The sequence below is a fragment of the Ochotona curzoniae genome, unplaced genomic scaffold, assembly GCF_017591425.1.
Source record: "Ochotona curzoniae isolate NIBS_2020 unplaced genomic scaffold, NIBS_Ocur_1.0 contig_43, whole genome shotgun sequence".
In the NCBI taxonomy this organism is placed as follows: Eukaryota; Metazoa; Chordata; class Mammalia; order Lagomorpha; family Ochotonidae; genus Ochotona; species Ochotona curzoniae.
In genome coordinates, this window is record NW_024466218.1 from 27,850,877 (window position 1) to 27,862,965 (window position 12,089).

The window sequence follows — 12,089 nt, forward strand, 5'->3', positions numbered from 1 at the left end:
GAGACTGCGCCTCTGCAAGCAGCACTGCCACTGGATCATCAACAAGATCTGCTTTGTGCAAAATACTCAACTGTTCTAGTCTCTTTCGACCTTGACTCAATTCATGATTTATGAGCAGCATCTTCCGGTCTAAACTTGTTAGCTGTGAACAGTTGTCCAAAAAGAGTCTTCTGATAAATGCTTTTGACATCCAGGCTATGTGTTGATTAGAGTCAAGGCCCCAATCTGTTACTGTTCACAATAAAAGCTTAAACCCATTGTTCAAAGGGAACGTTGTACTCTTATTTCAATCCCAAAAGACAGGACAGTGTGGCCAAGGGTAGGAAACATCTCAGTGATGTGTTTGTGCCCTGACTAAGTCAGGCTGGATTTCCAGCCCCTCCCTTTGAAGACCCCTTAGAGATTTGTTGCAGTGACTGACAGCCTTTCTAGAGGCTACTGCTGGGAGCTCCTACACCCTCAGTGTTGCTATTGGATGGTGTTTTAGTTAAGGTTCTATAAAGAGGCAGAATGGAAAGGATGTATATACAGACTATGAAGGAGGACTTTTAGGTGAATCAGCTCACCTGACAGCTGAGCTGCTGCACAGCAGGTTGTCTGTAGGCTGGAGACTCTGGGATGGAAAGAACAAGTTCACTCCAAGCCCAAAGGTCCCTAGTCAGGGAAGCCCAACAGGCACTGGGTGCCAGCAAGAAGGTTGCTGGTATAAGTGTTGGAATCAAAAAGCCAGAGACTGCTGGCCAAGTTAAGTCAGGGACACCCCAGCTCTGAGTTGGAGACCAATTCACATTCTGTGTGAAGTGTCTGCAGATCCCCAACAAGCGCTTGGTGCACTTGCACTTAAAGGCAGGATATTCCTATCTAGTCCCTTCAACTTGTACACTAATCTCATTTGGAAACACCCTTACAGATACACCCAAAATAAGACTTCTCCAGCTATGGAGTCAAGCTGACAATTAAAATTAGCCATTACAGGTTCCCTTAGTTTGATCCGGTAGGTTGTTGGTGTTGCTGATACACTCCTCACCTCAGTCATGTAAACTAAGAATCACCATTCCCATTTAACAGATGGGAAACCAGAGGATCAAGAGATCACGTGATGTGCTCAAGGTATCATCGGAGGTGGGGCTGGAACCCAAACAGTTATCAGACTGTCTGCATTACTTTCTTGAAACCTCTCAGTATATTTAAGCCTAGCAAGTAAGCACCGTTTCTTCAAAATCCAGTGCCAATCTGGGCAGGGAAGCAGCCCCCTATGCCAGATTTAGCCAATTCCAAGGCAAAAGGGTAAGAGGGCTTGGATAACAACTTCCTTGGCCTTCAGAGAACAGTGGCCTGGAGGATCCTTGAGGCTCTCCAGTTCCATTTTTATCACAACATTTGCAATTGAACAGATTCTGCAGCTTCTTGCCATATGTTTAGATTTGTCTTCACTTAGGAAAATCACATTTGAAACCTTAAAGAGCTTTCTCTTGCTTCAGATTGGCAAAGAACCACAGAAGAGGTTACAGGTTCTTATTAATCGCCTCTAAAATTGTGTTGATTCACATCTTGCACGCAGGCAAGATCCAGGGACAGGAACTAGGCTTGCAGTGTCCTTCAGCCTTCCTCTCCCAGGCTCCTGTTCGCTGCCTTGGGGGCCTCTCAGGCCTCATTACCAGGAACTTGCACCTGGCCCATCAACCCAGAACTCTATGGCGCTAATATGGAAGGCATGAGTTCGCTCAGCAAGATTCGCCTTTGGAAAGGATACTCATTACGATAAAAAGAATCTCCCAGATCCTGGGGAAGTTTTCTCTTGCAGAAACCTTTCAGGCAAGGAGAAAAATGTTTATGGACACAAAACATGTGACTAGAATAAACCCACCTAGACTGTCCCCTGTGCCGGTCTCACAAGAAGCCCAGGCACTCTGTCTCAGCAGGAGTGGTCTTTTCTCCTGGTCTTGACTGAAAGATGACGCTCCTGACTCTCAGTGTTCCTCCGTACCAAGCCCAGCACAAATCTCAAAGCGCCCTTTACTTGCTGGAGCAACTTCCCCACCAGGACAACTTTCCTGTATTTGCTTGCCAGCGGCACTACATCACATATCTTCACGAGCCTATAGGGTCCAGTTCTTGCTTGCTGCAGATCACAGCAGCCACCTCAAGCAGTTTAAGTAGAAAGGAAGACATTTGTGAGTGGATAGTAGGCAAGCAAGAAACTGCTTCAACTTGCAACTTCAGTGCCCCAAGCCATACCTTTGGTGGGGTTGATGATACAGTGACTTTCAGAACTCTGCTGGATCGGAATCTCTGCCACTGCCTGGGCCACCACCTGCACCCACCACACCTCCCACCCATGGCTCATTTGCAGAGTCCAGATTGAAGGTGTCTGATTGGTGGATCCCCCATCACACACCTGTCTCCAGCTGTCACAGGACTGGGAAATGTAGCTTTTAGGATTCCATAAGAAAACCTGGAACTAAAGTCAGGGAATTCTATTACAAAAGAGAAGGTATTCAAAACATGTGAACAGTCTCCATAATATTTCTCCCCTCCCTCTGGCACCTCTCCAATCTCCCCCCTTGATGTCCACCCAATTCCAGTGTAGGGAACATTAGACCTCATCCGTCTGGGATTTGGTGAAACTTGGTCTCCACACAGCACACAGGCCAGGTGTGTGCCCACAGCAAGAAGAGACAATGGCTTTAAAGAGTTGCCAATAGCCAGAACTCCTTGTAGCAAAAACAGGATCTTAAGGAAGTATACAAAAGGGAAGAAAGCCTTAACAGCTTTCCAGTTTGTTCCTTTTAAAAACAGTCCTCTTCGTTGTTGCCATTAAGTGCAGCAGAGCTGTTTGCTCCGGATAATTTGGCAGTCTCTGCTTACGATCAGAGATTCAATGACCCACTGAACAGGCATTTCAAGCAGTGCAGAACAATTCCCAGCCTTAAAATGCCCACCTTTCAGCTCCTACTGAGGGTATTTGATCACTATAGAGCCTTTTTCCCAGCTGAGTTATATGGGGAGTCACTTGAGTAGAATGTGGGAATTGCATTTTTTACTTCTGCAGCCCTGGGGTTGCTTTCATCAGACCACGTGAAAGAACTCTTCCAAGGAAGTCCACACAACGAGCTACTGCTGCTGCCAAGGTTGAAGCAGCCATGTTCATCACATGCCAGGTTCCTAGCAAGAATCTCCAGGCTTTGTGTCTTCCAGCCAACCACCATAAACGAGACCCGGGTAAGCACTGGGTCTAGCAGTAAGATGCTTGCATTCTGTACGAAGGTGTCTGGGTTTGGATCCTCACTCCGCTTCCAATCCAGCTTCCTGCTCACATACACTGTGGAGGCAGCAATGATAGCTCAATACATGGGTCCCTGCTGCCCTTCCAGGGACCTGCATTGAGCTCTCATCTCCTGACTTTGACTAGGTCTGGCCATTGTGTGCAGGTGAGAAGTAAACGGTGGGTGGGAGTGCTCTCTCTCCTCTACTTTTCTCTTTTTGCCTTGCAACTAAATAGACTTCTTTTAAAAAGAAAATAAGACACCCCCCCCAACAAAAAAAACAGACAACTCATTCCTTGTTGGTTCATCCATGCTGTATAGCATTAGTCTGAAAGGCTCTCACACACTGGGCACCATGCACTCCAAATGGCTCATTCATGTTGTATAAAGTTCATTCTGAATTACACATACACACATAGTTATGTACCATCTGAACGGCTCATCCATGCTGTATAGCATGCAGTCTGAATGGCCTGGGAGAGAGCTGGTCAGTGCACTCAGACCGAGAGAACCACCTGATCAACAGCAAGGATACAACACGTGCAAAGGCCTCCCAGTCTCAAGAAAGAATGTCCAGGCTATTGTCCTTCCATCCTCTGATGTTGTGACTATTTACTCCCTTTCCAAGAAGGTTACCTGGATTACTTAAACTCGACGAGTATATTTTGGGCATGATAAATATGATCATATTTTTTAAAAATCCTGTTTCCCTATTTCATTAGCTCTGATTTTTTTAGTTTATTATTTCCAAATGAGATATTTCCTCCATTCACAACCCAAAACCCTTTCATTTGGGAACACAAGGCACTTTGGCTATCAGCTGTACCCATATTGATTAGAGATCATATTTATTAGAGATTGCATTGATTAGATTGCATTCTGATACATGAGGCCACACCTGAAATAAGAGAGAAGCTTCACTTTCTGTCATACCATTGGAAGCCTTGAGGCTGGCCATGCATCCACACGCAGAGCCACAATCTGTAATTTTCCCAAGTTTCCTTCTGTCATCATTCACAAGAGGGCTGCTACACTGCATCCAACGCACACCAAGCCTATTCAGGAACAACAAAGGTTACCAGGAAAAGCTGGGGTCTAGATTACCAAGGCAATGCTTTCTCAGGAATTCTCAGCCTTCGTGCTTTCAAGCGGTCATTACTGTCACAACACGGTGGCTGTTCTGACTCCACTTGTGAAGTAACCAAGAATGACAAGAAGCATGGTGACTGCCTGATGGCTTCCCCAGGGTGCCCTAGCTAGAGACCGGCACCTTGTCTCCACTAGTCTGGGGCTCAGACTTGAGTCCAAGTTGGACAGCCACAAGCCAGACTCAAGGGGACACTCACTGCTTCCAAATGAGCTCCTGGAGGCTGGAGGGAGAAAGGTGAAAAAAGTGCGGGAAATTACCCAACTCAAGTAGTCAGGAACTGGGCAGCTTCTTAAAAATTGGGTTTAATCTTGGAACTCTCAACATCAAGAGATGTCACACAGAAATTCAGGCGGCGAGTTTATCCAGGATCACCAAGAGGGGCTGCTGGGCCTGCTTCTCCAGGAGACGTCACTGCTAGTGCTCTGCATGCAGATGAGGCACACACACCTCCACTTTGTCACAGTCCCCGCCACACCCTAGTGTCTCCCTTGCCTGCTTCATTTGCTTCCATTAGCTGGCCATCCATTCTCAGCATTTGAATGAGAATGCGGGGCTCACTGGGGCCGTCTTCAGCTTTCCCACGAGCATTAACGGGGACCTAGATCGGAAGTGGACCATTTAGGATGTGAATTGGCACCCATATGGGATGTTGGTGTCACACGTGGTGGCTTAACTCACTGGATATAACACCAGTTCCCCACCCCATGTGTCACTTTACATAAAAGTGACACTTCCTGGGGGTAGGCACAGTGACAGAAAGATTCCCAGTGGCCCTGGTAGCCTTGTAGGGTACACTTCAGCCCTGCCTCACTGCCAACACTTTGGGATATCCACGTGATTCCCAGAGCACAACTAAGGAAAGGAAACGGGTGACCTGACTGAGGAGGTGCCGTAGGGACTCAGTTCCTTGTAGACCTCACCCAGAGTTTTCCAGCTGGTTTCACAGTTCCTGCTGAACTGGAAGGCTGACCCTCACCCCCAATCTGACAGTCTCTTATCTGTGCCTCAGCAAATCCAAGGACACTGTATCATCCCAGTTGTTCTTCCCAGGAGACAATGAAACAGTCCTACCACGATACCATGCAGCCGCAGAGACCTCTCTGCACGGCCCCAGGCTGTCCTCCACCCACGCTCCACCTGCCTGACATCTGCAAGAGGGGCCCCAACTCCCGCAAACACCTTCCATAACCTCCTTTGAACCGAGAGCAGAAGGTCCTTGAAGCAGTCTACTACCCTGCCTGGTCCCCTGTCCGCCTCCCAACCAAGATGCCAGTCTCACCAGGCTCCTTCAGCTCCATGTGCCACTGTACTCTTGGCTGCCACAGGCCTCTGAGCATCCTGCCGGCCACTCCGGACCCTGCTGTGCTCAGAGAAGCCTTCACTGTCACATACAACTGTAAGAAATCATTTGGAGAGCCCTCTCCTATGCTTTGCCTCATTTCTTCCACTGGCCACATTGTTGCAAGATAACACTAACCATAACAAGCAGGAGAAGCACACACTTGGTTTCCTGTTACAGAACCTGCAAGCTGTTTAGAAAGACGTATGCCTCATTCCCACCAGTACTGAGTAGTCCGCTCTCTCTGGTAGCCTTTGAGGCTGTCATTGTTTTTGTTTCAGCCATTCTGAAATGACACAAGATTCATAAATATTAATCATATTCCTGTGTACTAAAAGAACACAAACATCGAAGTTTAAAACACAATAGCAGAGCCTGGTGCAGTGCCTCAGTGGCCAAACCCTTGCCTTGCACATGCCAGTTTGTGTCCCAGCTGCTCTACTTCCAATACAGCTGTTTTCTTGTAGCCCAGAAAAGCAGTCGAGGACAGCCCAAGTCCTTGGGCCTCTGCACCTCTGTGGGATACCGAAAAAAATATCCTGGCAGCTTCTGATTAGCTCAGCTCAGCTCCAGTTATTGCAACAACTTGGAGTGTGAACCAGTGGATGGAAGATCTATTTTTTCTGTCTCTTCTTCTCTGTACATCTGCTTTTCCAATAAAATAAATCCTTTTTAAAATAGCAAAATAAAATGCAATATCACCCTGAAGAAGATGAAATAGTGAGACATACACTCAAAGGTGCACATGAAACTGATTTTAACCTGCCTCTTCCTGATGGTAAAAAGGGTGAGGTTTCTTTTCTCGTGTTTATCCACCATCTGAGTGTCCCCTTTGGTCACATACTTCTTCATGTCTCTTGCTGTGCTCTAATTGGATGTTTTTTTAACTGTTGAGTCTTGGGAGTTGTAAAATACATTCTAAATATTCATCCTTGGCCGAGTTTTGATTTACAAGCCTTTCCTCTTAGTCTGTAGCTCGTCTTTTCTGTCTTTACAAAGACTTTCTCAGCAGAAAAAAAAAAAAAAAAAAACTTTTCGTTTTAAAAGGCCTAAGACTAAGAATTCTGCCCAGGCCTGGAGACCAATGGCTGTTGCTTATGTCTTTTCCTGAAAACTCACAGCTTTAGGTTTTACATTAAATCTGTGATCAACTAGGATCACCAATTTAATTCTGTACAAGGAGTGAGGCTAGGATTGAGATTTTATGGCTCATTTCTCCATCACCACCTATTTACAAAGTGACCTGTCTTTCGTGGCTTGCTTTTGCATCAGCCAGTGAGCATAATCCTGCAGGTCTACTTCTGGGTTCTCTGTTCCATTGTGTTTACTTATGTATTATTTCTATGCCAACAGCACACTGCTCTGATTTACTGTTGCTCTAGAGTAAGCCTCAGTATCCAGTAGAATAAGTCCTCCTTGCCAAGACAGTTTTAGCTACTTTAGAGCTTGGGCTTGTCATGTAAATTTTAGAAGATACTTCCTGATGTCTATCCAAAGTGTTGCTGAGATTTTCCTCTTAATCATTTACTCAAGAGAGACAGACAGACAGACTGGCAAACTGACAAACATTCCCACCTTCTGGTTCACCCCACAAATGTTCACAATGGCTAAGACGGGGCCAGGGCCCAGGGGTTCAACCCAGGACTTGCATGGACTTACAGGACCTAATGATTTGAACCCTGATTGACTGCCTCCTGGGGTCTACATCAGCAGGAAGCTAGAACCAGGCGATGGGATGTGTGTCAAGGATCTCTGTTCCTCCTTGTGTCCTCACACAGCAGAGGAGGTGGATGCCCTCCCTTCCACCTGCTTTTTGTCTCTTGCAGGAAGTCTCACCTTCAGCTGGTGATTGGCCAGTGTTTTCTGATCTGCTGCTGCCGGATACAGTCTATGTTCCTTGGCAGAACTTCTCCAGCATGAGTTCTGAGTGACCTCTGCCAATCCCTCTCTGGTTCTCACAGCACTTGTTCTCAAACTACAGAAGTGTATCATCTTCAAAAATGTAATTTAAAATTTTTTTGGAAGGTAAGACACAGAAACAGACATAGGATTGTCCATCCATTGATTCACATCTCAAATGCCCACAATAGCCATGGCTGGGCCAGGCAAAGAAACAGGAGTTGGGAGCTCAAGCCAGGTCTCCCAGCGAGGTGGCAATCACAGGAGCCACCATCAGCTGCCTTGCACAGTATGCATTAGGGGGAAGCTGGAAATGCAAACAGGAGGCAGGACTCAAGCCCAACCACTCAGTATAGGCTGCAGGCATCCCCAGTAGTGTCTTCAATGTTGTGCCGTATGTCCACCCCTCATTTTAGGTTGAGACTTCCCAATGGCAAGCATCTTACTTTGGCATTTTCCGGGACCTGCTACTCCCAAGACCATCTCCTTGTTTCCCACAACAGCCTGAACTATTTGGTCAGCACTTACACATTTTCTTTTAAAGCTGAAGTCACTACCTTCTCATTTTTAATGCTTACATTGGTTTTTGGAGACTTATGGGTTTATTTATTTATTTACATAATATCTAGGAAGAGAAAAGGAAAGATGTTGTCTCACAAAACTTTATGCTGAAACATGAGCTGTTTAAAAATTAGAAGATGGACTCATGCCTTTGCCTGTAGCCAGGGAGTAGACACTACAAAATATACAGCAAACACCCAGAGCTTCCAGAGAGATGTTCTAGGCAGTATTTAGGAAGAACCCTTAAGGTGGATGATGTGATACAAATTTTAATAGTAACTTGAGGTGTGTAATTTCAGGCCTAGCTCAAGGGCCCCTGGTTTATAAATTGGAAAAACAAGAATAAAACAAGTTCCTTTAACTTAAGGGAAAATTCTGGTATTTTTTCGATAAATGAGTCAGGCTAGGCCACAGTACTTGCTGGCGTGTGCAAAAATTAGGACCAGGGGCAGGCCTGGTGGAGTTACTGAGAATCACCAAAACAAGCCACAGCATCTGCCAGTGTGCATGAGGCCCAGGCCTCTGGCAAGCTAGGCTGTGCTAGGCTACAGCACCCGTTGACTTGAGTGGATGAGCTGGAAGCAGAACTGACCAGACACCTGCATCCACCAGTATGTGTACTGGCTGGTGCAGGTGACAGACGGAACCTGACACTTCACTGGCTGGCACACACAAGAATCAATTCTGAGGACTCCCTAGGCAAGGTTTCATGGGGTGCTCCCCAACTAGACCACGGGACTCAAACCCCAGCCTGAGAGAAAATCACAAGATAGGTAATCAAACCTTGGAGTACATGTATCAGGATAGGGCCTCCTCATTTGCTGACACCCATGTGACAGAAAACATATTCAGGTGCACATGAAAGACAGCAGCCAGCTCATCTAAGCCAACAGAAGACATCGAATACCTGACCTAAAGATGGAAAGCAGAACAGGTTAAACAACTCTCCTGGCCAGGCTTTATAGCAAATGTCTAGATCTATACACACTGAAGTAGACCTGGTCCAGCAACAGACCTTAGAAAAATGTTCTCAACCCTGGTGCAATGAAGCTGACAATGTCTCAACTACCATGACTACTCAAGCAGCACTCTTTTTTTATTGTTATTAACATTGTATTATGTGATACAGTTTTATAGGCACTGGGATTCCCCCCACCCCTCCCACAACCCTCCCCCCATAGTGGATTCCTCCACCTTGCCAAGCAGCACTCTTGGAACACTCCTCCCCACACTGGCATCTCCAATGCAACATGAAATGACCATTTCCATCCTTGGGTGCTGATGTAGTTTGACAGCAAAAAGCAGGCCCCACTCCTCTCCCTTTCTCTGATGCCATGCACACAGGAGGAAGGAAGAAAAAAAGAACTGGAGCATTTATCTAACCCAACTACCTCCACACCTTGGCCTTCCCCATCCTAATCAGAGGTCCATGTGGACCTGCATCCCTCTCAACTATGTAATATTTAAAATTAAAAAAATTTACTTGTAAATACCCCCAGGACAAAAAAAATAACAGAATTCTCTAGCAGGTAAAGTTAATAACTTCTAGGGAGCAGGTGTACCATAAATTCCTCACACCCCTCCCTGCCTTTCATCTTGAAGCATTATCAGCATCCCAGGAACATGTGAGCTAACTGGAGGCTGACCACAGCAGATTGTCTAAAAATAATGAGCTACAAAGTCCCTCCCACCAGATACCTCTAACACCTACAACACCACCATCGTGAAAGCACCATTCACTCAAGTTGCTCATCGTACCCCGTCCTAACACCAGAAACCCACTCTTAAAGCTCAAATATTTCTGCATGGGGGAGATATTGGAATATTTCCATCATTAACATGTTGGCATTAAATGACAAACATTTGAGAGTAAATTGAATAGCAATTCCACAGAGGGCAAGATAGGACTAAATCCATCACCCATTTGCTGTGACTTGAAGGTGTCAGGAGAGGGATGTGCTGTATTAAATATGTATTTGATATAGTCAATTCACTGATCAGGCATCTGAAAGTCTACCTTTAATAGAATTTTTTAACTGAGTAGATTTGAATTAAGACAGTACCCAGTACCCCATGTTAGAGTTCATTTTATAAAAATGCAAATAATTTGTAATGACAGATTTAAGAGTGTAAGTCAATAATACATTCACTTGAATATATCCACTTAGAACCAGTTCTTTTCTGACTAGAGTTATGGAACAACATAGCGACATAAACTTCTTTGGCCACTGTGATTTCTCTTAGCGTAGGTTGACTTTGTCATGGCAGAAATCTGAGTAGATTCATCCAGAGAGAAGCATGAAGTCTAGGAATTTCTAGAGACTCAGAGAAGAAGGTCATCACTTGGTTGGGGAAGAGCTTTGTCCATTAGAAACTTCTCATGTACTACCAGCAGGTACAATTTTCAAAGTAGCCATCAGATGGCACCCTCCACCAAATTACCTGGTTTTTGTGCACGGGCTCTGAACTTTGTTGCTAGAAGAAAAACAGACCCATTAATCTTGCCCCAATTTACCGTCCCAGGGAACTTCAGTCCCAGCAAGATTACCTGCCCTAATGCCACCTAGGAAGTTGGTAACAGGGCCAGGATTCCCACAATGCCCTAACCAGCAAGAAGTCCTATGTGACAGTTATCTGAAAAGAGTATCCCTTTACCTTAAAGCAGCAAAAGAAAACCAAAGATACTGTGATTTGAGTACTTAAACCAAGTCTTCTGGCTATAACCTGAGCTGTAAGTGCATTTTTGGTCAGCTACCAGGTAGGGGGTGTTCAGTGAAGGCTCCCAAGAGAGCAGGGAGGAGGAGGGGACACCAAGGAAAGATTGCTGGGGGGCGGGGTGGAGAGAAATGGGGGTGGTGGTGAACTTAAACACGGCACAGAAAGAGAAACGCCAGGAGAGAAGATGCCTGAACAGGGGAGACAGTACACACACCCTCATAGTCAAGAAGTCCCACAGCTTTCATCTATCATTTGCCCCATATCGCACTATCTCAGCTCCAAGCTTGCAAGATTCATGCAAGTTGAGGACTTAGCCATTGAGCCGTCATCTGGGCCCATATCTAAGCCTCTTTTGTGAAAGCCAGACTCACCAAGATCTGCTACAGTGGCCCCTAGACCTGGCGCCCAGGTCCGCGGGCAGCCACTACACCTGTTGGTAATCAGGAAACAGAACGCACAAGGTGGCCGAGGAGCACCATGGTTTCCACCTCTTGCAAGGTCCACGTGAGGCACCGCCCAGGATCTAGATGATTTAATCCATTTTCACGGAGGGGCTTTTACGAGCAGCAATTAAGGCGCGGTTTAAGGAATTAATCACTCACGAGTCATTAACTCTGCCCACTATTGTACAGTTAACAAGCTGAGGCCAAATTACTAGCGTGGGGACCCCCACCGGCGAGGTGACAGTGGTCACAAACGCACTGCCGACTTCTGGAAGGGTCTAAACAGGTGGGAGCAGTTTGTAGGCAGGTGACGGAAGTTTCCTGCCCGGACAGAGAAGAATCAGTGCTGTCTCCTGCCCGCCTGTCCGGAGGTTTGGTTCAAAAGAGAGCTCAGAATGGAGGCTGAGCGCTCAAAAACAGGCTGCAAGGAGGTTGGGAGAAGGGCCAACCCTTTGGAGTGTGTTGGGCGGGGGAGACCAGGTCCCTACCACACGCCTCCTGCGTAGCTGAGCCCAGCCTACCGCACGTGGTTCTCCTCCACCACAACATTAGCTCCAGAATGCAAGAGAAACCCACGAGAAGCCACGAACAACACGGGACCCGTCCAGAACCAGACCGGAGAGAAGCCGCAGGCCGCCACCCCACGACCAGGGAGGACCCCAAGGACCAGGCTGCCGGCTGCGGGCGGGCGCTGGGGTCCTCGCTGGGGTCGT